The 23,633-nt window shown below is 38.4% G+C and overlaps 9 non-coding genes across 9 annotated transcripts; 1 reads left to right on the top strand and 8 right to left on the bottom strand.

Annotated features, from left to right (window-relative positions):
• Nucleotides 1-1,872: 1,872 nt before the first annotated feature.
• On the bottom strand, nt 1,873-1,944 carry TRNAG-UCC (transfer RNA glycine (anticodon UCC)). The gene has a single exon. It is a non-coding gene; the product is annotated as a tRNA-Gly (tRNA).
• A 6,824-nt stretch (nt 1,945-8,768) lies between these two features.
• Nucleotides 8,769-8,840, bottom strand: TRNAG-UCC (transfer RNA glycine (anticodon UCC)). The gene has a single exon. It is a non-coding gene; the product is annotated as a tRNA-Gly (tRNA).
• Nucleotides 8,841-12,031: 3,191 nt separating this feature from the next.
• Nucleotides 12,032-12,103, bottom strand: TRNAG-UCC (transfer RNA glycine (anticodon UCC)). Its single transcript has one exon. It is a non-coding gene; the product is annotated as a tRNA-Gly (tRNA).
• A 1,766-nt stretch (nt 12,104-13,869) lies between these two features.
• TRNAG-UCC (transfer RNA glycine (anticodon UCC)) lies at nt 13,870-13,941 on the bottom strand. Its single transcript has one exon. It is a non-coding gene; the product is annotated as a tRNA-Gly (tRNA).
• Nucleotides 13,942-16,397: 2,456 nt separating this feature from the next.
• On the bottom strand, nt 16,398-16,469 carry TRNAG-UCC (transfer RNA glycine (anticodon UCC)). The gene has a single exon. It is a non-coding gene; the product is annotated as a tRNA-Gly (tRNA).
• A 2,853-nt stretch (nt 16,470-19,322) lies between these two features.
• On the top strand, nt 19,323-19,394 carry TRNAG-UCC (transfer RNA glycine (anticodon UCC)). Its single transcript has one exon. It is a non-coding gene; the product is annotated as a tRNA-Gly (tRNA).
• An 841-nt stretch (nt 19,395-20,235) lies between these two features.
• Nucleotides 20,236-20,307, bottom strand: TRNAG-UCC (transfer RNA glycine (anticodon UCC)). Its single transcript has one exon. It is a non-coding gene; the product is annotated as a tRNA-Gly (tRNA).
• A 1,708-nt stretch (nt 20,308-22,015) lies between these two features.
• TRNAG-UCC (transfer RNA glycine (anticodon UCC)) lies at nt 22,016-22,087 on the bottom strand. The gene has a single exon. It is a non-coding gene; the product is annotated as a tRNA-Gly (tRNA).
• A 1,442-nt stretch (nt 22,088-23,529) lies between these two features.
• Nucleotides 23,530-23,601, bottom strand: TRNAG-UCC (transfer RNA glycine (anticodon UCC)). Its single transcript has one exon. It is a non-coding gene; the product is annotated as a tRNA-Gly (tRNA).
• Nucleotides 23,602-23,633: the final 32 nt, after the last annotated feature.

Here is a 23,633-nt window from a genome sequence, read left to right as displayed (position 1 = left end):
GGATTCGAACCCGAGTTAACTACATAGAAGGCAGCTATTTTCATCACTATATCACCATTGCACCGGTACGTAAGCCATTGCCTGTGAGTTTGAAATATGTTAGAGGAGTAACTTTAATTCTCGCATCACCCACTGGTGTTTACAACCAACCATCCCTTAGCAATAAACTTCAAGAAGGTATATGACTTAATAAAGAGAAAATAATACGAATACAAGAAAAGATCAATATAAAACACATCATAAGTCTATGATATCAGAAACAACCCTTTTAAAGTAAAGATATATATATATATATATATATATACATATATATATACATGTATATATACATATATATATATGAATATATCTATACATATACGTATATTATATATAATATATATATACACACACACAATTAAAAAATATCAAAATAACTAGCGAAATCAGTCGGGTGCATCACCTTTAGAGTATTATTCAAAATAACCTATGTCATCGATAAGAAAAAAGTTATGAAGGTCTAAATCAAAAGTAAACACAGGAATTGCCCAATGAGAACATAAGAAAATACAAAAGCTAAGAATATGTGCTAAACATTAATAGCAAGAAAATCAGTGTAATCTTTTTCAATGTTAAAAAAAAAAATAATTAAAAACAAATGGAAATAGTTTTAGAAGCAAAACACCCAGGAATCACGATAACTGATAAAAAGGATGGCTTCAAGAATTATAAGGATAATATATCATAATGAAAGCACGTATGGTAATCAAACATATGTAGTGACCCTACAAATATGATTTAGTGGGCCAATATTGGCCCAAGGTTGGCCCATTTGCTACCAATATACGCCAACCTATGGCTAATATTAGCCCACTAAATTATGTTTGCAGGGGAACAGCTGTAGTGAACTGCAAATACAGAATAATTGGATGAGTCTATTACCGCCTAGCATTCTATACAGAGCAATATGCATATGTATATATATATATATATATATATATATATATATATATATATATATAAACATATATACACATATGAAGAGTTTAGTGCCTGAAATAATAGGACGAGTTGTTCATCCTCAATAATGGCTTATAAGCAGGAACATTGGGAATATGAATCAGAATAATGAGAAAAAATATATACAAAGAACTATACAAAAAAGGAGAATAAAGAAAATACTAAACAAAATACAACTAGGGACAAGAATATAATATAAAGAAACACTATAGATAGATATTGAGAAAAATTAAGAACTAGTGGTGAAAATGTACAATTGGGATGAGATGAAATAGAAAACATGAAAAAATGGGAGATGAACACACGATATCCACTCAGTATCAATGATGTTATTTCAGACCAGTTGAAATACTCTGTAATGCAATAACAATACATTCTTCAACAAGAAAGTAAATATCTTTTGCGTTATACCCAGGAAGATGTAGATAATCTATTAGTGAAGTATGAAAAATACAATAGATATATAAAATCAAAATGTATATGAATAAATCAAGAAAAAAACCGGGAGAGAACAAATGGATTCTTATATATACATACATTTTGGATACTATATACAGATATCAGCAAAAATATTAAAATTCATGTGAACTTAACAAGGTGATTAGTGTACTAACACCACACAAATGACGTGTACAAGGCGAAGTAAGAAATAAGAAATGTGTTAACTTGTTTACTATACAATGTATTGTAAGCACGACAACCAATCTTAATCATTCAAAAACATATTTCAATGTGTGTGCCTTAAGGCAAATAGTTTCGGCACTCCGGCTTGTTATCGATCTAGAAACCACGTGCATGGCGTCGTGCTCTCCAATATGGCGGCGTAAACAAACCGCCATGCTTCACATGATTCATCACTAATAGAAGTAAATGTGCGATGGCCGGGAATCGAACCCGGGTCAACTGCTTGGAAGGCAGCTATGCTCACCACTATACCACCATCGCAACAATAAGTGATGAGATAACTTCTAGTTATTGTACAAACGGGGACCGATATAATTCGCAAATTTGACTAAGATTAAGCAACAAATACCTCAGTACTTACCTGGTGTAAATGATACAGTGACGTGTGTGTGAGAGAGAGAGTGTGTGTATATTTCTGTGTAAAGTTATTTACCAAGCTAAGGGAATACAATGCTCGATCTCCTTTGTTTATACGGTTGCTCGCCACTCGTATTAAAAATAGACAAAACATTTCAAAATTTGCATCTCCGGCAGACGACTAGGTCGAAGTGAGAGAACTGACATTAGAAGAGGACCCCATGTTCATTGCCCTAACGGAGACTCACCTGGCAAATAACGTGAAAGACTATGAAATAGAAGTAACCAACTACACCCCATTTAGAGCTGATAGAGAAAAAAGAAGCCATGGTGGCGCAATGATCTATGTCAGAAACGATCTAGCCGCACATTCCAAGACTCTGTTATCCCACTCAAACGGGATAGTAGAACTCATCGTCCTACATATAACAAAAACAAACCTAATCATAGTGAACTGTTACCGCCCACCCCAGTGTAGCCTAGAGAGTTTCACAAATGTTACGAACAGATTAAATGAAGTATTGGAGTCTACCTCACTCGCCATGACAGATATAATATGTGGCGACTTCAACTTCCCTTTTATATGTTGGCCTGATGGCAGATCCTGTTGGGGCACTCTAGAGGACCAAGCCCAAGCCAAACTCCTTCTAGAAACTGCTGACAAACTGTTCCTAAACCAACATATAATGAAGCCGACTAGACAGAGTAACATTCTCGACCTCTTCTTCACCAATAATGATGATTCAGTCAGCAACTATAGGATGGAGAAACCAATCTTTTCTGACCATAACCTAATTCTAGTTAATACAACTTACAGAATAAGTAGGACACCGCAGGAACGTCCGACTCCACCAGATATGACCCCCTTTGCCAGCTTCAACTTTTTCAGTGAAAAGGTAGACTGAGTACAGATGCAGCGGGAGCTTAGGGAGATAGACTGGAATCTGGTACTACAGGAACCCGATCCCAACTCCAAATTAAACATGCTGTTAAGGACACTGCTGGAGATGTGTACTACCTATGCGCCACGAAAAAATAAGAGAAAAGATCACGGGTACTCCATCCCACGTAACAGAAAAACCCTTATGAGAAAATAAGCCAATCTCAACAATAAACTCAGAAAAAGTAGCAATGACGCCCAAAAGCTCTCAATCATATCAAAAATAGAGGACATTGAACAAAAAATCAAGCACTCGCAAGAGGAACAGAGGAGAATTGAGGAGAACCAAGCTATAGAAGATATAAAGCACAATCCAAAATTCTACTACAGCTACTGCAAAAAAATTCTTGAAAACCAAGTCACAGATTGAACCCCTTGTAACCGACCAAGGAACCACAACAGACGACCCACAAGAAACCTGCCAGATGCTGGCACACCAGTACAACAGTGTGTTTAGCATACCAAAGAAGCAGGCAGAAATCCACGACCCCATAACATTTTTCAATCAAGAGACAACAAACCAAAACCAACTTACCGACCTTCAAGTGACAGTAGAGGACATCAGAAAGGAGCTAAGGATAAACCCGGCATCTGGACCAGACGGCATTCCGGCGATTCTACTCATAAGATGTAGCGAGGTCTTAGCAATTCCAATCCATATATTGTGGCTATCTTCCCTAGAGAAAGGTAAGATCCCGGCGTTACTGAAACAAGCCATAATAAACCCAATATATAAAGGAGGAGACCGGACAAACTGTTTACATACCTCGAAAAGAATAACCTCATAAAAGAGAACCAGGATGGTTTCAGAAAAGGTCGGTCCTGCCTCTCAAACCTACTGGCACACTACGACTGGCTGCTAAGGAACCTGTCAGAGGGGAAGAATGTAGATGTAGTATTTCTGGACTTAGCAAAAACCTTCGACAAGGTAGACCACGGAGTCCTCCTCCACAAGGCAAGGGACCTAGGAATCTCAGGGAAGCTAGGAATATGGCTTCACTTCTTGATAGACCGTACCCAAACAGTCGCAGTCGATGGCCTGAAGTCCAGCGAAACCAGGATAATAAGCGGAGTACCACAAGGCTCTGTCCTCGGCCCCCTCCTATTCCTAATTCATATGAACGACATAAATTGGAGAGTGGACTTAACCCTCCTGTCTTTTGCCGATGATACCCACATCAGTTATGCAGTGCTGGAAAGTGAAGATGTACACCATCTACAAGACGACCTCGATACGGTTTAAGCTTGGGCTAATGATTGCAATATGCAGTTCAGTGAAGAAAAGTTTGAGGTCATGAGATATGGCACCAACCTAGGCATTAAAGACAACACCGAACTGCACACGGAAAGGGGAATGAAAATCACACCATAAGACCATGTAAAATGTCTGGGTATTTATCTTAGTGACGACGCCACTTTCCAGCACCACATCATGCAGACCGTGAAAAGAGCACGGGGGATGGCCAGCTGGATACTAAGGACTTCCTCCTCAAGAGGAGCTTATTCAACCTATCCTGGACTACTGTAGCCAACTCTGGTCACCACATAAACAAGGAGACATCCAGAAGCTTGAGGCTGTCCAAAGGAATTAGACCAGGCACATCAGAGGGATGAAGGATATCAACTATTGGGATAGCTTGGAAGCACTGGGACTCTACTCCCAACAAAGGAGGAAAGGTATAGGGCCATATATACATGGAAAATCCTAGAGGGCCTTGTTCCTGGCCCCACGCCCTCAACAATCAAGCCGTATCACAGCGTAAGGCACGGACGCATGTGTGAGAGACAAACGCTCCCACAAAGAGCCTCAGAGAAGCTTAAGACCTTACTGGAATCCTTCCTAGGTCACGAGGGACCAAAAATATTCAACGCTCTCCCAAAAGAAGTGAGAGAGAGAACCGAATGCCCGATGGACAGCTTCAAGCATGTACTGGACAGGTTTCTATGGAAGGTGCCAGACGAGCCTCCAATTGCCAGGCTACACTGCCATCAAATACAATAACAGACCAACTGGCCCTTGTGAGGAGGGATAGCAGGACTGGCAGCAGCTGTAGATCACTACGGCTGTGAGGACTAACCTCGGAACTTCACCAAGTAAGTTGTGCTGTTAGTACCTACAACTAAGAAGAAAAATGTCTCTTATTAATACTGTTTTATGTAGGAGCACGTTTATGAGGGAAATAGATCTGGTTTCGATATTACGGGTTATCTAGAAAGAACCACGTCTGTGGCGTCTTCATCTCCAACATGGAGGCCCAAACAAACTGCTGTGTTCCCCCATGATTCTCACTCGGTTCGTTACAACAGTAAGTACAGTAAGTGTGCGATGGTCGGGAGCTGAATTCGGGTCAACTGTTTGGAATACAGCTATGCTTACCACAATACCACCATCGCGACAACAAATACTTAAATCTCTAATCTTGTTACAAATGTGGACAGATGTAATTCGTAAATGAGGTTTTACAATTATGAAGGTAACGGTACTTACCTGGCGCGGAAGATACAATGATCTCATTTTTTGCCTGTGTGTCCGTAAGCATGTGTGTGCATATTTCTGTGTATAAGTACTTACCAAGCACAGGGAATACAATGATCATTCTCTTTTCTATGTATACGATGTAGCCGTTTTTGGACGTTTGATTCATTTGCTCACCATCCCTCTTCGAAATAGAAATTCACTTAAAAAATTGAATCTCCGGCAGACGACCAGGTCGAAATGAATCTTATCTAACGTTGAGTTCGTGTTTGCTGTTTTATTTCGACAATTAGTTCTGCTGTTTGGCCTTACAACTAAGAAGAAAACTCTCACTTATTGATAGTGTTTTCATGTAGGGGCACGTTTATGAGGGAAATACAATTAGTTTCGGTTTTACGGGTTATTATCGAGAATCACGTCTGTGGCGTCTTGCTTTCCAACATGGTGCCGTAAACAAACTGCTATGTTCCCCACGATTCTCACTCGATTTGTTACCACAGTATTTGCGCGACGGTGAGGAGTCGAATTCTGGTCAACTGCTTGGAATACAGCTATGCTCACCACAATACCATAGCGACAACACCGAGATGACGTCTAATCTTGTTACAAACGTAGACGGATATAATTCGTAGATGAGGTTTTAAAATTATGAAGCAAACACTTAGTACTAACCTGGCGCAGAAGATACAGTGATCTTATTCTCTGCCTGTGTGTGCATATTTCTGTGTACTTACCAAACGCAGGGAATACAATGATCGTTCACTTTTTTATGTATACGAGGTAGTCGTTTATGACATTTCATTCATTTGCTCACCATCCGTCTTCAAAATAGACAAAACACTTCAAAATTTGCATTTCCGGCAGACTAGGTCGAAATGAATCTTATCAAGTGTTGAGTTCGTGTTTGCCGTTTTATTTCAATTAGTTGTGCTGTTAGGACTTACAACTAAGAGGAAAACTCTCTTATTCATAGTGTTTTTATGTAGGAGCACATTTATGAGGGAAATGTAATTAGTTTCGGTATTACGGGTTCTTATCTGAACCACGTCTGTGGCATCTTCCTCTGCAACATGATGGCGTAAACACACTGCCATGTTCCCCACGATGCTCACTTGATTTGTTACCACAACAATGTGAATGTGCGATGCTCGGAGTCGAATCCGGGTCAACTGCTTGGAAGGCAGCTATGCTCAACACAATACCACCATCGCGACAACAGTGAGATGACGTCTGTTGTTACAAACGTAGACGGATGTAATTCGTAAATGAGGTTTTAAAATTATGCACCAAACAGTACTTACCTGGCGCAGAAGATACAATGATCTTACTGTGTGTGTGTGCATATTTCTGTGTATAAATACCTACCAAACGCAGGGAATTCAATAATCGTTCTCTTTTCAGAGTATATGAGATAGTAGTTCAGGATGTTTCATTCATTTGCTCACCAACCGCTTTCAAAATAGACAAAACACATTTGCATCCCCGTCTGGATATGAGCCTCAGAAGAGCTATCTCTCATTCTCTTGACCGTCTCAAAACTTATACGAACACACACACACGCATATATAAATTCTTTTACACAGAAGGCGAATCAAAAGCTGGCGACTGTTCCCTCCTTTCTATAGTCTGAAACTTAAATAGACCGCTCATTTATGCAACACAGACACTAGTTCGCTTCTTCCCTAAGTGAACTATAAAAGAGCCTGATTAAAGCTGTTGGGTCCTGCGAGATAGCTGGTTTTGTCAGTGACAAAGCAATACAATAGTGATAATACATGAATACACACACAATTATATGTATACAAACACACACGTATATATATATATATAATATATATGTATATATATATATTTATATATATATATATGTATATATATATATATATATATATATATATATATATATATATACACACACACAAACGGCATTTCCCACCTTGCAAAAGTAGCCAAAGTCAAAGGCATAAATCCACAACACCTTTACAGTATTATTCAAAATAACCTATAATGTCATCGATAAGAAAAAGGTTGTGAAGGTCTATATCAAAAGTAAACACAGGAATCGCCCAATGAAAACATAAATACAAAAGCCAAGAATATGTGCTAAACATTAATAACAAGAAAATCAGTGTAATCTTTTTCAATGAGAAAAAAACAACAAAGAAATTAGAAACAAATGGGAATAGTTTTAGAAGCAAAACACACCAAGAATCACAATAACTGATAAAAAAGATGATATATCATAATGAAAGCACATATGGTAACCAAACATATGTAATAATAGCCAATTGTAGTGAATTCCAAATACAGAATAATTGGACGAGTCTATTACTGCCTAGCATTCTATACAGAGCAAGTAATACACACACACACACACACACATATATATACATATAATATATATATATATATATATATATATATATATATATTGAAGAATTCAGTGCTTGAAATAATAGGACGAGTTGTTCATCCTCAATAATGGCTTATAAGCAGGAACATCGAGAATATCAATCAGAATGAGAAGAAAATTATACAAAGAACTATACAAAAAAGGAGAATAAAGAAAATACTAAACAAAATACAACTAGGGACAAGAATGTAATATAAACACTATAAATAGAATTTGAGAAAAATTATGAACTAGTGGTGAAAATGTGCAATTGGGATGAGAAGAAATAGATCTGGAAAACATGAAAAAGTGGGAGATGAACACACGATAGCCACTTAGTTTCAATGATGTTATTTCAGACCAGTTGAAATGCTCTGGAACTGCAATAAGAATAGATTCTCGAACAAGAAAGTAAATATCTTTTGCGTTATACCCAGGAAGATGTAGATAATCTATTAGTGAAATATGAAGAAACAATGAATAGATAGAATTAAAATATATGTGAATAAATCAATTGTAAGAAAAAAAAACGGGAGAACAAATGGATTCTTATATATACATAAATTTTGGATCCTATATACAGATAACATACTATATCAACAAAAATATAAAAATTCATGTGAACTTAATAATGTGATTAGTGTACTAACACCACACAAATGACGTGTACAAGGCGAGGTAAGAAATAAGAAATGTGTTAACTTATATACTATACACTGTATTGTAAGCGCGACAACCAATCTTAATAATTCAAAAACATATTTCAATGTGTGTGCCTTAAGGCGAGTAGTTTCGGCACTCCGGCTTGTTATCGATCTAGAAACCACGTGCGTGGCGTCGTGCTCTCCATCATGGCGGCGTAAACAAACCGCCATGCTTCACATAATGCTCACATGATTCATCACTAATAGAAGTAAATGTGCGATGGCCGGGAATCGAACCCGGGTCAACTGCTTGGAAGGCAGCTATGCTCACCACTATACCACCATCGCAACAATAAATGATGAGATAACTTCTAGTCGTTGTACAAACGGGGACCGATATAATTCGCAAATTAGACTAAGATTAAGAAACAAATACTTCAGTATTTACCTGGTGCAGATGATTCAGTGACGTGTGTGTGAGAGAGCGTTTGCATGCGTGTGCATATTTCTGTGTACAATTACTTACCAAGCTCACGGAATACAATGCTTGATCTCCTTTGTTTATACGGTTGATCGCCACCCGTATTAAAAATAGACAAAAAAAATCAAAATTTGCATCTCCGGCAGACGACTAGGTTGAAATGAATATTATCAAGTGTTGAGTTCTTGTTTGCTGTTTTCTTTCAACAATTAGCCGTGCTGTTAGGACTTACAACCAAGAAGAAAAATGTCTCTTATTAAGAACGTTTTTATGTAGGAGCACGTTTATGAGGGAAATAGAATTGGTTTCGGTATTACGGGTTATCTAGAAAGAACCACGTCTGTGGCGTCTTCCTCTCCAACATGGTGCCTTAAACAAACTGCTATGTTCCCCACGATTCTTACTCGGTTCGTTACCACAGTAAATGTGCAATGGTCGGGATTCGAATTTGGGTTTACTGTTTGGAATACAGCTATGCTTACCACAATAGTACCATCGCAACAAGAAATACTTGAATGTCTAATCTTGTTACAAATGTGGACGGATGTAATTCGTAAATGAGGTTTTACAATTATGAAGCACACAGTACTTACCTGGCGCGGAAGATACAATGATCTCATTTTCTGTCTGTGTGTGCGTGCACGTGTGTGTGCATATTTCTGTGTATAAGTACTTACCAAGCGCAGGGAATACAATGATCGTTCTTTTTTCTATGTATACGAGGTAATCGTTTAGGACATTTCATTCATTTGCTCACCATCCGTCTTCAAAATAGACAAAACACTTCAAAAACTTGCATCCCCGGCAGACGAATAGGTCGAAATGAATTTTATCAAGTGTTGAGTTTGTGTTTCTGTTTTATTTCAATTAGTTGTGTTGTTAGGACTTACAACTAAGAAGAAAACTGTCTCTTATTAATAGTGTTTTTATGTAGGAGCACGTATATGAGGGAAATAGAACTAGTTTCGGTATTACGGATTCTTATCTAGAAAGAAGCACGTCTGTGGCGTCATGCTCTCCAACATGGTGTCGTAAACAAACTGCTATGTTCCCCACTATTCTAATTCGTTTCACTACCACAGTAATGTACATGTTAGATAGACGGGAGTCGAATCCGGGTCAACTGCTTGGAAGGCAGCTATGCTCAATACAAAACCACCATCACAACAACACCGAGATGACGTCTAATCTTGTTATAAGCGTAAACGGATGGAATTCGTAAATGAGGTTTTACAATTATGAAGCAAACTGTACTTACCTGGCGTAGGATAATCTCACTCTGCGTATGCGCGCCCGCGCGCATATTTCTGTGTATAAGTACTTACCAAGCACAGGGAATACAATGATCATTATCTTTTCTATGTATACGATGTAGCCGTTTTTGGACGTTTGATTCATTTGCTTACCATTCCTCTTCGAAATAGATATTCACTTAAAAAATTGAATCTCCGGCAGACGACCAGGTCGAAATGAATCTTATCAAACGTTGAGTTCGTGTTTGCTGTTTTATTTCAACAATTAGTTGTGCTGTTTGGCCTTACAACTAAGAAGAAAACTCTCACTTATTAATAGTGTTTTCATGTAGGGGCACGTTTATGAGGGAAATGCAATTAGTTTCGGTTTTACGGGTTATTATCGAGAATCACGTCTGTGGCGTCTTGCTCTCCAACATGGTGCCGTAAACAAACTGCTATGTTCCCCACGATTCTCACTCGATTTGTTACCACAGTATTTGCGCGATGGTCGGGAGTCGAATTCGGGTCAACTGCTTGGAATACAGCTATGCTCACCACAATACCATAGCGACGACAAACACTGAGATGACGTCTAATCTTGTTACAAACGTAGACGGATATAATTCGTAGATGAGATTTTAAAATTATGAAGCAAACACTTAGTACTTACCTGGCGCAGAAGATACAGTGATCTTATTCTCTGCCTGTGTGTGCGTATTTCTGTGTACTTACCAAGCGCAGGGAATACAATGATCGTTCTCTTTTCTATGTATACGAGGTAATAGTTTAGGACGTTTCATTCATTTGCTTACCATCCGTCTTCAAAATAGACAAAACACGTCAAAATTTGCATCTCCGGCAGACGACTAGGTCGAAATGAATATTATCAAGTGTTGAGTTCGTGTTTGCCGTTTTATATCAATTAGTGCTGTTAAGACTTACAACTAAGAAGAAAACTGTCTCTTATTCATAGTGTTTTTATATAGGAGCAAGTTTATGAGGGAAATGTAATTAGTTTCGGTATTACGGGTTATCTAGAACCACGTCTGTGGCATCTTGCTCTCCAACATAATCGCATAAACAAACTGCTAGGTTCTCCACGATTCTCACTATGGAGAAGAATGTAATATAAAAACTATAAATAGAATTTGAGAAAAATTATGAACTAGTGGTGAAAAAGTACATTTGGGATGAGAAGAAATAGATCTGGAAAACATGAAAAAGTGGGAGAGGAACGCACGATAGCCACTTAGTTTCAATGATGTTATTTCAGACCAGTTGAAATGCTCTGGAACTGTAATAGGAATAGATTCTCGAACAAGAAAGTATCTTTTGCGTTATACCCAGGTAGATGTAGATAATCTATTAGTGAAGTATGAAAAATACAATGAATAGATATATAAAATTAAAATATATGTGAATAAATCAATTGCAAGAAAAAACCGGGAGAACAAATGGATTCTTATATATACATAAATTTTGGATACTATATACATATATCAGCAAAAATATAAACATTCATGTGAACTTAATAATGTGATTAGTGTACTAACACCACACAAATGACGTGTACAAGGCGAGGTAAGAAATAAGAAATGTGTTAACTTATTTGCTATACACTGTTTTGTAAGCGCGACAACCAATCTTAATAATTCAAAAACATATTTCAATGTGTGTGCCTTAAGGCGAGTAGTTTCGGCACTCCGGCTTGTTATCGTTCTAGAAACCACGTGCGTGGCGTCGTGCTCTCCATCATGGCGGCTTAAACAAACCGCCATGCTTCACATAATGCCCACATGATTCATCACTAATAGAAGTAAATGTGCGATGGCCGGGAATCGAACCCGGGTCAACTGCTTGGAAGGCAGCTATGCTCACCACTATACCACCATCGCAACAATAAGTGATGAGATAACTTCTAGTCGTTGTACAAACGGGGACCGATGTAATTCGCAAATTAGACTAAGATTAAGCAACAAATACTTCAGTACTTACCTGGTGCAGATGATTCAGTGACGTGTGTGTGAGAGAGCGTCTGTATGCGTGTGCATATTTCTCTGTACAATTACTTACCAAGCTCACGGAATACAATGCTTGATCTCCTTTGTTTATAGGGTTGATCGCCACCCGTATTAAAAATAGACAAAAAAATTCAAAATTTGCATCTCCGGCAGACGACTAGGTCGAAATGAATATTATCAAGTGTTGAGTTTTTGTTTGCTATTGTATTTCAACAGTTAGCTGTGCTGTTAGGACTTACAACTAAGAGGAAAAATGTCTCTTATTAAGAACGTTTTTATGTAGGAGCACGTTTATGAGGGAAATAGATCTGGTTTCGGTATTACGGATTATCTAGAAAGAACCACGTCTGTGGCGTCTTCCTCTCCAACATTGTGCCTTAAACAAACTGCTATGTTCCCCACGATTCTCACTCGGTTCGTTACCACAGTAAGTACAGTAAATGTGCAATGGTCGGGAGTCGAATTCGGGTCCACTGCTTGGAATACAGCTATGCTCACCACAATACCAACATCACGACAACAAACACTTAAATGTCTAATCTTGTTACCAATGTGGACGGATGTAATTAGTAAATGAGGCTTTAAAATTGTGAAGCAAACAGTACTTACCTGGCGCGGAAGATACAATGATCTCATTTTCTGCCTGTGTGTGCGTGCGCGTGTGTGTGCACATTTCTGTGTATAAGTACTTACCAAGCGCAGGGAATACAATGATAGTTCTCTTTTCTATGTATACGAGGTAGTCGTTTAGGACGTTTCATTCATTTGCTCACCATCCTTCTTCAAAATCTTATCAAATGTTCAGTTTGTGTTTGCCGTTTTATTTCAATTAGTTGTGCTGTTAAGACTTACAACTAAGAAGAAAACTGTCTCTTAATCATAGTGTTTTTATGTAGGAGCACGTTTATGAGGGAAATGTAATTAGTTTCGGTATTACGGGTTCTTATCTAGAACCATGTCTGTGGCATCTTGCTCTCCGACATGATGGCGTAAACAAACTCCTATATTTCCCATGATTCTCACTAGTGACAAGAATATAATATAAAGAAACACTATAAATAGAATTTGAGAAAAATAACTAGTGGTGAAAATGTACAATTGGGATGAGAAGAAATAGATCTGGATAACATGAAAAAATGGGAGATAAACACACGATAGCCACTTAGTTTCAATGATGGTATTTCAGAGCAGTTGAAATGCTCTGGAACTGCAATGAATAGATATATAAAATTAAAATATATATGAATAAATCAATTGTAAGAAAAAACCGGGAGAACAAATGGATTCTTATATATACATAAATTTTGGATAATATATACAGATATCAGCAAAAATATAAACATTCATGTGAACTTAATAATGTGTTTAGTGTAGTAACACCACATAAATGACGTGTACAAGGCGAGGTAAGAAATAAGAAATGTGTTAACTTATATACTATACACTGTATTGTAAGCGCGACAACCAATCTTAATAATTCAAAAACATATTTCAATGTGTGTGCGAGTAGTTTCGGCACTCCGGCTTGTTATCGATCTAGAAACCACGTGCGTGGCGTCGTGCTCTCCAACATGGCGGCGTAAACAAACCGCCATGCTTCACATAATGCTCACATGATTCATCACTAATAGAAGTAAATGTGCGATGGCCGGGAATCGAACCCGGGTCAACTGCTTGGAAGGCAGCTATGCTCACCACTATACCACCATCGCAACAATAAGAGATGAGATAACTTCTAGTCATCTTGCAAACGGCGACCGATGTAATTCGCAAATTAGACTAAGATTAAGCAACAAATACCTCAGTACTTACCTGGTGATGATTCAGTGGCGTGTGTGTGAGAGAAAAAAAATGTCCCTTATTAATAGCGTTTTTAAGTAGGAGCACGTTTATGAGGGAAATAGATCTGGTTTCGGTATTACGGATTATCTAGAAAGAACCACGTCTGTGGCGTCTTCCTCTCCAACTTGAAAGCGTTAACAAACTGCTATGTTTCCCACGATTCTCACGATTCGTTACAACAGTAAGTACAGTAAATGTGCGATGGTCGGGAGTCGAATTCGGGTCAACTGCTTGGAATACAACAAATACTTATATGTCTAATCTTGTTGCAAATGTGGACGGATTTACGTAATTCGTGAATGAGGTTTTACAATCATGAAGCAAACAGTACTTACCTGGCGCGGAAGATACAATGATCTCATTTTCTGCCTATGTGTGCGTGCGCGTGTCTGTGCATAATTCTGTGTATAAGTACTTACCAAGCGCAGGGAATACAATGATCGTTCTCCTTTCTATGTATACGGGGTAGTCGTTTAGGGCGTTTCATTCATTTGCTCACCTTCAGTCTTCAAAATAGACAAAACACTTCAAAATTTGCATCTCCGGCAGACGAATAGGTCGAAATGAAGTTTATTAAATGTTGAGTTTGTGTTTGCTGTTTTATTTCAATTAGTATTGCTGTTAGGACTTACAACTTAGAAGAAAATTGTCTCTTATTCATAGTGTTTTTATGTAGGGGCACATTTATGAGGGACATAAAATTAGTTTCGGTATTACGGGATATCTAGAACCACGTCTGTGGCGTCTTGCTCTCCAACATGATGGCGTAAACAAACCGTTATGTTCCCCACGATTCTCACTCAATTTGTTACCACAGTATTTGCGCGATGGTCAGGAGTCGAATCCAGGTCAACTGCTTGGAAGGCAGCTATGCTCAACACAATACCACCATCGCGACAACAAACAGTGAGATGACGTCTAACCTTGTTACAAACGTAGATTGATGTAATTCGTAAATGAGGGTTTAAAATTATGCACTAAACAGTACTTATCTGGCGCAGAAGATACAATGGTCTCACTCTGTGCGTGTGTGCATATTTCTGTGTATAAATACTTACCAAGCGCAGGGAATACAATGATCGTTCTCTTTTCTATGTATATGAGGTAGTTGTTTAGTATGTTTCATTCATTTGCTCACCAACAGTCTTCAAAATAGACAAAACACTTTAACATTTACATCCACGTCTGCATGTGAACCTCAGAAGGGCTATTACTCATTCTCTTGACTGTCTAAAAGCCTATACGAAAATACACACACGCATATATTATATATATATATATATATATATATATATATATATATATATATACATATGTATGTATGTATTTTACACTCAAAGTGAATCAAGGGTTGGCGATTATTCCCACTTCTCTATAGTCTGAAATTTAAACAGACCGCTCATTTATGCAAAACAGACACTAATTCGCTCCTTCCCAAAAAGATCTATAAACAGGCCTGATTAAAGCTGTTAGCTACTGCGAGGTAGCTGGTTTTGTCAGCGACAAAGCAATACAATAGTGATAATATATGAATACACACACATACACAAATATATGCACACACACACACACACACACACATATATTATATATATATATATAATACATATACAAACGGCTTTTTCCCCCTTGCAAAAGAGGTAGCCAAAGTAAAAGGCATAAACCCACTACCACCTATTTCATCCCCACATATTCTACTCCCATTCACCATCCTTTCCTCCCTCTTTTCTTGGCTTCTCCTGAATGGCGATTCATCCCTGGATCTCGCCCACTATCCTGGGTCTGAAGCAATACTTCATGGCACAGCATATCCACAGCAAGGCCGCTTTATCTAATCGGCGACCGCCCCCCCCCCTTTCCGTCCCCTCATACAAGACATCTTCATAAATTTCTTCCATATTTTGTGTTTTATCCTGACGAACAGCAAACAACTTCACCTTCGAATTCGATAATGAAGGGTTTAGGAATTCATTCGCATCCTGCTTAGGTTGGCGCAACGGTGACAGAAGCAGGATTCCGGTACAGGCGTAGGGGTGACGGCTAGTTCGGAATTAACCTGATCAAGTGTCGTGTTCCTGTATGCTTTGCTATAGCTTAATGATTAGTTGTACAGTTAGGTCTAGTAACTGCGGAGAAAAGTGTATCTTATTTATTTATCTATTTGGTAGGACCACCTTAGTGAAACAACGAGTAGTTTCGGTAATCCAGGTTATCACTGATCTAGAAACCACGTGTGTGGCGTCGTGCTCTCCAACATGGCGGCGTAAACAAACCACTACGCTCCACATAATGCTCATTTGTTTCGTCACTACATTGAAACTAAATGTGCGATGGCCGGGAATCGAACCCGGGTCAACTGCTTGGAAGGCAGCTATGCTCACCACTATACCACCATCGCTGTGTTTATGGTTGAGGGAACTTCTGTTATTTTTCCAAATGAGGATGGATATATCTATTAACCAGTTAATGTATACAACACATAATACCTGGCGCTGAATATACAGTGTACGAGAGTGAGAGAGGATCAGGAAGAGGCTGATTCTTAGATATTGCATTAGGGTTCAAGGGGGCAGCAATAGCACAAAAGTATCATTGCTTTATGAGTAGAGTTTCAAAATCTAACAAAGACGAATAATGTATGGATGAGATCCGTACGGGCGTCCCAAAGTAGTTCTCAAAGTGTTAAACGCATTTAATATGCAGTCATTATCCCAGGACGGTGTACTAGGTTCATGGAATCGTTACCAGAAACCTTTTAATCAAGAATCATAGTCCACTACATACTCTCTTCACCTCTGTAATATAACACACGGGATCGTGTGTAGTTCAGGTCTCATCTTAATTTCTCCTGAACAGAACCTTCACGCTTCTTCTTCGTGGCTCGCAATGGGCCCCGTGAATGTGAGTACGAGATGATCTTCATTTCAGCTTCCGTGCAAGACCTGATCGATATGAGCAACTTTTTTTCCCCCTTTTAATGAAAGTAGTGGTTGCCAATAAGACTAACGAGTTAAACACCACATGAGGACGGAGCCTTTATTTGTACGACGTTTCGCTTATTACAGTTTTTTCAAGTACAAGAACGTTCCGCCTATTCCGCAAGCTGTAAGCCTTTCTCAAAGCACGTGCATAGCGACCGTATAAAGGTTCCTTTCTGTGCTCAGTCTTGTCGGCAATGGCTACTTTCATAAAAATTGTCACAACACCGAGGACAGAATGGAACCTTTATACGGTCGCTATGCACATGCTTCGAGAAAGGATTATAGCTTGCGGAATAGGCGGAACTTCCTTGTACTTGAAAAAGCTGTAATAAGCGAAACGTCGTACACATAAAGCCTCCTCATATGGTGTTTAAACTCGTCAATGAGCAACCTTGGTGAGGTTTTCATGTCTTAATCGACAAAGTTCTTGCATGCATAAGAGTGAGCTTTCTCACCAACCTGATGGTATTATACACAATAGATATAAAACTATTGGTGTTTAGAGTTCACTGTATTCCCTTTTTCATGGAAAACGTATGACATAATTCGTACCTGATCACCTAACCCGAATGCTACTCAAGTACAATTGCTTAAGAACCAGGTCAATAATCAAATGGCAATAAAATCTGCGCAAACAGCTGCATTGTTTTAAAATTTTAGTTATTTTATATGAGACTTTCTTTTTTCCACTGGTTTGGACGACCTTCCTTTTCCCATGGGAAAAAAAATTCTAGAGAAATGGATTTTTTAGTTATTATATACGAGACTTTTTTTTTTCACTGATTTGGACGACCTTCCTTTTACCATGGAAAAAAAAAATCTAGTCTAGTTTGATTAACCCAACATTGTACCATTAAGTTAAATACAACAAAGGAGTACAAGTTAAATATAACAAAGGAGTACAAACCTTAAAACCGCTTGGGCAATGGAGAATATTGAAAAAAAAAAATCAAATTCATTCAGTGTAAGATCAGCAAATCTACTAAGCTTTTAGATAAAATGTTTAGCATAATTTGAAAATCAGCTTCCCTTCATGATTTCAATATATTGATGTATATATTACCCTCCTAAAAACCAACAGACCGTCCATTTCTGTTCCCTCAGTTGAGAGTTCTGCATTTTACTTACCTGAAAACATATACTTAATCAAGCAATTAATTACATATGTGATAGCCGGGAATCGAACCTGGGTCAACTGCTTGGAAGGTAGCTATACTCACCACTACCCCACAATCGCGGAGACGCTAGTGGGTAAGTATGAACGTAATCTTTTTTAAGATATGCTGAAAGTCAAAGAGAGCCTCTTTTCTCAACTAATTCAAGCCTCGAGCTTTTAAAAAGTAAACTGATTCAATAGTGTCAAGATGTCAGGCTTACTATTCGGTAAGATCGTAAGCACAAAACAGAGAAATGGATTACATGAAGAAAATATGACGTCAAAGCAAAACAAGTCACGACCTCGATGAAAGCAGACAACCCACCTGCAGCTTCCTCCAATCCCTGCCCGAGCATAGACGTGGTTCACGCCATCTCCCTGAAAATATTCAAGATTAGAAATGATTAAACAAAAAAAAAATAGAATTTCTGTTTCTATTACATTCTTTCACAAAGAAATCATCATAATTTAGATGTGGAGCCATGGTGTTTATATTTCCAGGAAAGTCATCATCACTCTTTACCCAAAAACTTAAGTAAAGGTACGGTTCAAAATTAAACAAAGCTCTACTGATAAAACTAATCTTGATCACTGTTACTCTTTAAATTTAGTTGGATCAGTCTAGTAAAATAAAGCTAAACAATGCAGCAACAAACTAAACATCGTTATCATGAATGTAGAGGTAAAATGGGGAGGCACTCAAACAAATTGGATCTGGTCAGATTTCATCATCCTTATATATCAATTTGGCAGGAATCTTAAATTAAATTTCCAGACTACAAGATCCTATGACTTCAACGAAATGATCAGCAAGCACAAAGTTCCTTCTCTCGAGCGGAGAATGGAATCCTGACTTGGTCGCGCAGAGGTCTGGTGGCCGGTTCTCATGACTTGTGCTGCTTTTGCTGAATCATCAACGTCGACATTGTAAGCTCCATTCCTTCGTCTCTAGAGACAATATAAAATAATATGTATACGTCTCTCCTCCAAAGGCAATTATAAAGCAGTGCCACTTTCAAAATGCTCTCCATACTTAATCAGTAGTTAAAGTCTTCCCGTAGACTTTCAATTTGTACCTCAATTTATTAATTTTGTTAATGATTTCTATCTTCATGCGATGGTGGTATAGTGGTGAGCATAGCTGCCTTCCAAGCAGTTGACCCGGGTTCGATTCCCGGCCATCGCATGTTTATTGAGTCTGATGACTTGTCACTAACATCATGGATAAAGGAAACCATTTTAAAGGTCTTCTAGACTTTTATGTGAAACCAGAGCATCGAACACTTCTCAGCTAAATGAAATAGCTGTTGTTGAGCAGAGTAACGTTCTTGCAGTTTGTTAACATATGGTCTGGGTTAACACGTTCTTTAACCCTTTCTGTCCCAGAGGCACTTTCATTTTCATGCTAATCACCACCGTGGCACCATATCACTGATGAAGCCGCTTAGTACCGGGTTACACCCCTCACTAGTAAAGGGATTCACTCCTTCCACCTAAACTCCATTTCTCCAGTAACTATCCACTGATGTCTCTTACTGGATAATTTTTTTTTAATTAACTGTTGATATGTTAGATATATTAGTAGATTTCCACGTTTGACATTTCAATGCTTGTTATCAACTCTAAATTCTTCCTAAAGAAATATGCTACATCCACAACTTAGCCATCCATCTTAGCCTAGTCTGTTTATGGAAAAGTCTACCAATTCCTTCTGCTGCTTAGTGTTAGGCACTGGTATAATAATACTTGTTCCTCCCAGTATTTATAAATTTCGGGCGGAGAAGATTGTGACCACTTACATTACATTTAGCCAGCGGGAAAATAAAGAACAGGTCCTAATGTACCATGCATGCACACAAAAGGAGAAAATGAGGAAATACCCCTTCAATCTCGTACAATTTTTGGTTCATAATCCAGGATACTTGTCAGAATTGCATCGTACCTCCAAATATGGGAAAGTAAACAGTTTTGGACCCCATTACGCCATGCTCCCCATACCAGCATCTTATCTTCTTGGGTACTAAATATGCGATGGCCGGGAATCGAACCCGGGTCAACTGCTTGGAAGGCAGCTATGCTCACCACTATACCACCATCGCGATATTAATTGTGGAATATGTTTGCATTTTTGCAAACAGGTGTCCGGAGATTATGGTTTTTGGCCGTTTCTTTGTTTCTTTAGATTTAGCACCATTATGACAAATATGAGTGCTTGCGTCAAGGTCAATACCAAGGTCATCGAAATTTTAACTGTTTCGCTGCAATTTCCTTAAAAAAAATGAAATTCATTTCAATGTAAGACCAATTTTTTCTTCATTTTATTTCTCACTTGTGAAAAATGTAATCCTGTACTTTAATGAATTTGAAAGGTTAAACTGAAAGCCAAATTCTATAACTTATTGAAACAAAGACATACACGAAGAAAAAGTCACAAACTGAAATCCCAGGTCAACAGAAAACGCGCACGCGCGCACACATACACGCACACACGCTGGCTGGGAGCAGTAGCGTTTCTGTCATTCAAAAAGTAGGGAAAAAGGTAAATGTGAGGGTGCAAAAATGATGTCTCTTGTGACGACAGCCTAAAATTATTTTTGTATGGCGGTGATGTGCAAACTTGATATTCCACATATGATTCCTTGAAATGATCACACATTAATACTCATCTCTAACAGTGTATCCCGTTATTGTTCACAGGAAAGACATCAAAACCGAGCATAATACCAAACATTCCAAACAAGAAATATGCGAAAAATCAAAATACAACAGTGTTTCTACAATGGATGTAAAAATATAAAAAATGTAAACAAATAGTGCTTGCAGTCATGGACATGCAGCTGCTACATTAGAACAAATGCCGATATGATTTTCAGTGGCAATATCATTCGTGTGGCTTAATCCATCAAATTTGCCAAAACAAGATTACACAATCATTCCTTCAACGCCTGCTTTTCACAAGACAGAAGCGCAACGTTACTCCATTGTAGAATTCCTGAGAATTTTTTCTTTAACTTCACCTTCGAAACCTCTTGCATGAAGCACTGGTAACAGATACGTTTATCACAATAACTGGTATAAACAGTAAAACACAGCTTTACAAGGACATATAAATGACAGGAAATACGATGTACTGGTGGCTGTTCGGTTTCTTTCACGAGGAACCACGTTTTTGCAGTGGCTATTCTTCAAAACCAGTGCTGAAATTGTTAATATTTGAATGACAAAAAATCCCTGGCATTAGATCGTGTTGAATTGTTATGTAAACTATTGAAAAACAATAATATTCTTTAGTTTTTACTTGTATTACACATTGAACTAGGTTTAATCCATTCAAAATACGCAAACGTAAAATTGAGGTGCCAACCCATGGGCGAGCTTAAAACATTGGGGGGGGGGGTGGCCCTAATGATCCCCTTAAATATGCCACTGACTGGGATCATCTACCTAGTCTTCTCATATATTCAGAACGGGGGAAAATCACCGGTATATTGAACATAACCTTTATCCTTACAATCTAGTCTACACATAAGTGCGCACTTGCATGAATTGTATCAACCTATACAACCAACAAAACATACAAACACCCACGACTAACATGTTATGCAAATGTATTAGTAACATGAACCGAACAATAATGAATAAAAAGTTACATTACATTCATGCATGAATGCACTGTGAGAAAACGAAATATCAATACCATTTCGCACAGACTGTGTATTCCTAAGATGGTGATGTAAACAATCTAAGTCTCCCATTACATGCTCCCCATCCTAGCACATTATCTTGCTATCTCAAAGGAACTAAATGTGCGATGGCCGGGAATCGAACCCGGGTCAACTGCTTGGAAGGCAGCTATGCTCACCACTATACCACCATCGCAGTAGGATATTAGAGTGAAGACAAGGCCTCTTTATTAGACTAACGTAGTTCGGGAGTGACGTACGTTTTAGTTGTTGTTGTTTTTTCCCTACACTATATGTATATCCCAAAAGGTTCTTTCCCCCTTATTAGAGGGATGGTCATATCAAATCATATACAATCTTCACCCATTCAACACCCATCTAATACCCATTTGTATCATTTCTTAGATCCTTGTGGGTGAAAGGTCGTCCCTGACCTTCGCCCATTGCCCGGGTCATAAGTAGCAATGCAGAAGGACACAGCAACTCCACAGCAGGACCCGACAGCCGGAGCTGGTTTACCCCCACCACTTCATTTCTTGAAAATACTCCCTACTCCGGCAAAACAGCAGGGTCTATTTACATGAAACTTCCAGGAAAGGTGGCCAATGGTCCCTATTAAATTATTGTACTAATTGGATCAAAACCTACGTCAAGGTCACCAAATATAAGAAAATCGTTGGTTGTAACGTCTGCAAAAACTCACCGACTTACTTTAAGCCATAACCAAAATTACCTTTGTCCTATTTTTCAAGTATTATCTAATACATAAATTCGAAAAATGGATGGTTTGAACCCGAGTGATTTTGAAAAGTCACACGCAGTCATAAGACACATAAATTCTGCCGGAAGACTAAACCCCAGGCCAAGAGAAAAGACGCACGCGTATTTGCTGTGGATCTCAAACGGTGGTGCTACATCAGGTATTCATAATTGAACTACAACACTAGTGTTTTGAGCATATATCATATGCACATTTTTTTTTTTTCAGAAACCACAGTGGAGATCAAAAGAACGGAATACTAAAGATTTCCGTCTATCTTCAAAAGTCTTAATATGCGAAAAACGTTTAGTATTCCGTTCTTTTAATTTCCCTGTGGTTTCTGCAAAATCTTTATTCACGCGTTTATGATTATTGTTCCATTACAATCTAATTATCGTCAGGGTGTCTTATTATTTTTATTATTTATCACATTTCCAATGAAGCGGTGGTTATCCAAGGCATTCGGAGCCTCAAACCAAAATTCAATCAATCTTGGACTAAACTAACGAGAATATAAGACGGAAGGTTGTAAGTCTGACATAACATTGTAACACTCAACTGGATGAACATGCACGCGCATACATAGTAACGCTAACCCCGTGCAAGTCAATACTTACAACACGTTGATGTATGAAGGCATAACTTTCTTAAACTCAATAAATGAAATAAGTCAAAGTTCATCCATGTATGCACCATGAAAGAAGAGGAAAAAGAAAGAGAATATTCACACAATTCTGTGTGAGTTTTGGTTCATAATCTTATTTACATGTAAGACCTACGCTGTCATTTCCAAGATGGCGATGTAAACAATCTCATCCCCACCATTACGCCACGCTCCCCTAAGCCAACACATTTCATCAACTGAACGAAACTAAATGTGCGATGGCCGGGAATCGAACCCGGGTCAACTGCTTGGAAGGCAGCTATGCTCACCACTATACCACCATCGCGGCCCTCGAGAAGTGTAACATAAGCAATGTGT

The sequence above is a fragment of the Oratosquilla oratoria genome, chromosome 4 (assembly GCF_046742065.1).
Source record: "Oratosquilla oratoria isolate Oo_2021 chromosome 4, ASM4674206v1, whole genome shotgun sequence".
NCBI lineage: Eukaryota > Metazoa > Arthropoda > Malacostraca > Stomatopoda > Squillidae > Oratosquilla > Oratosquilla oratoria.
Note: the sequence above shows the minus strand (reverse complement) of the source record. Positions and strands in the feature narration are given on the sequence as shown.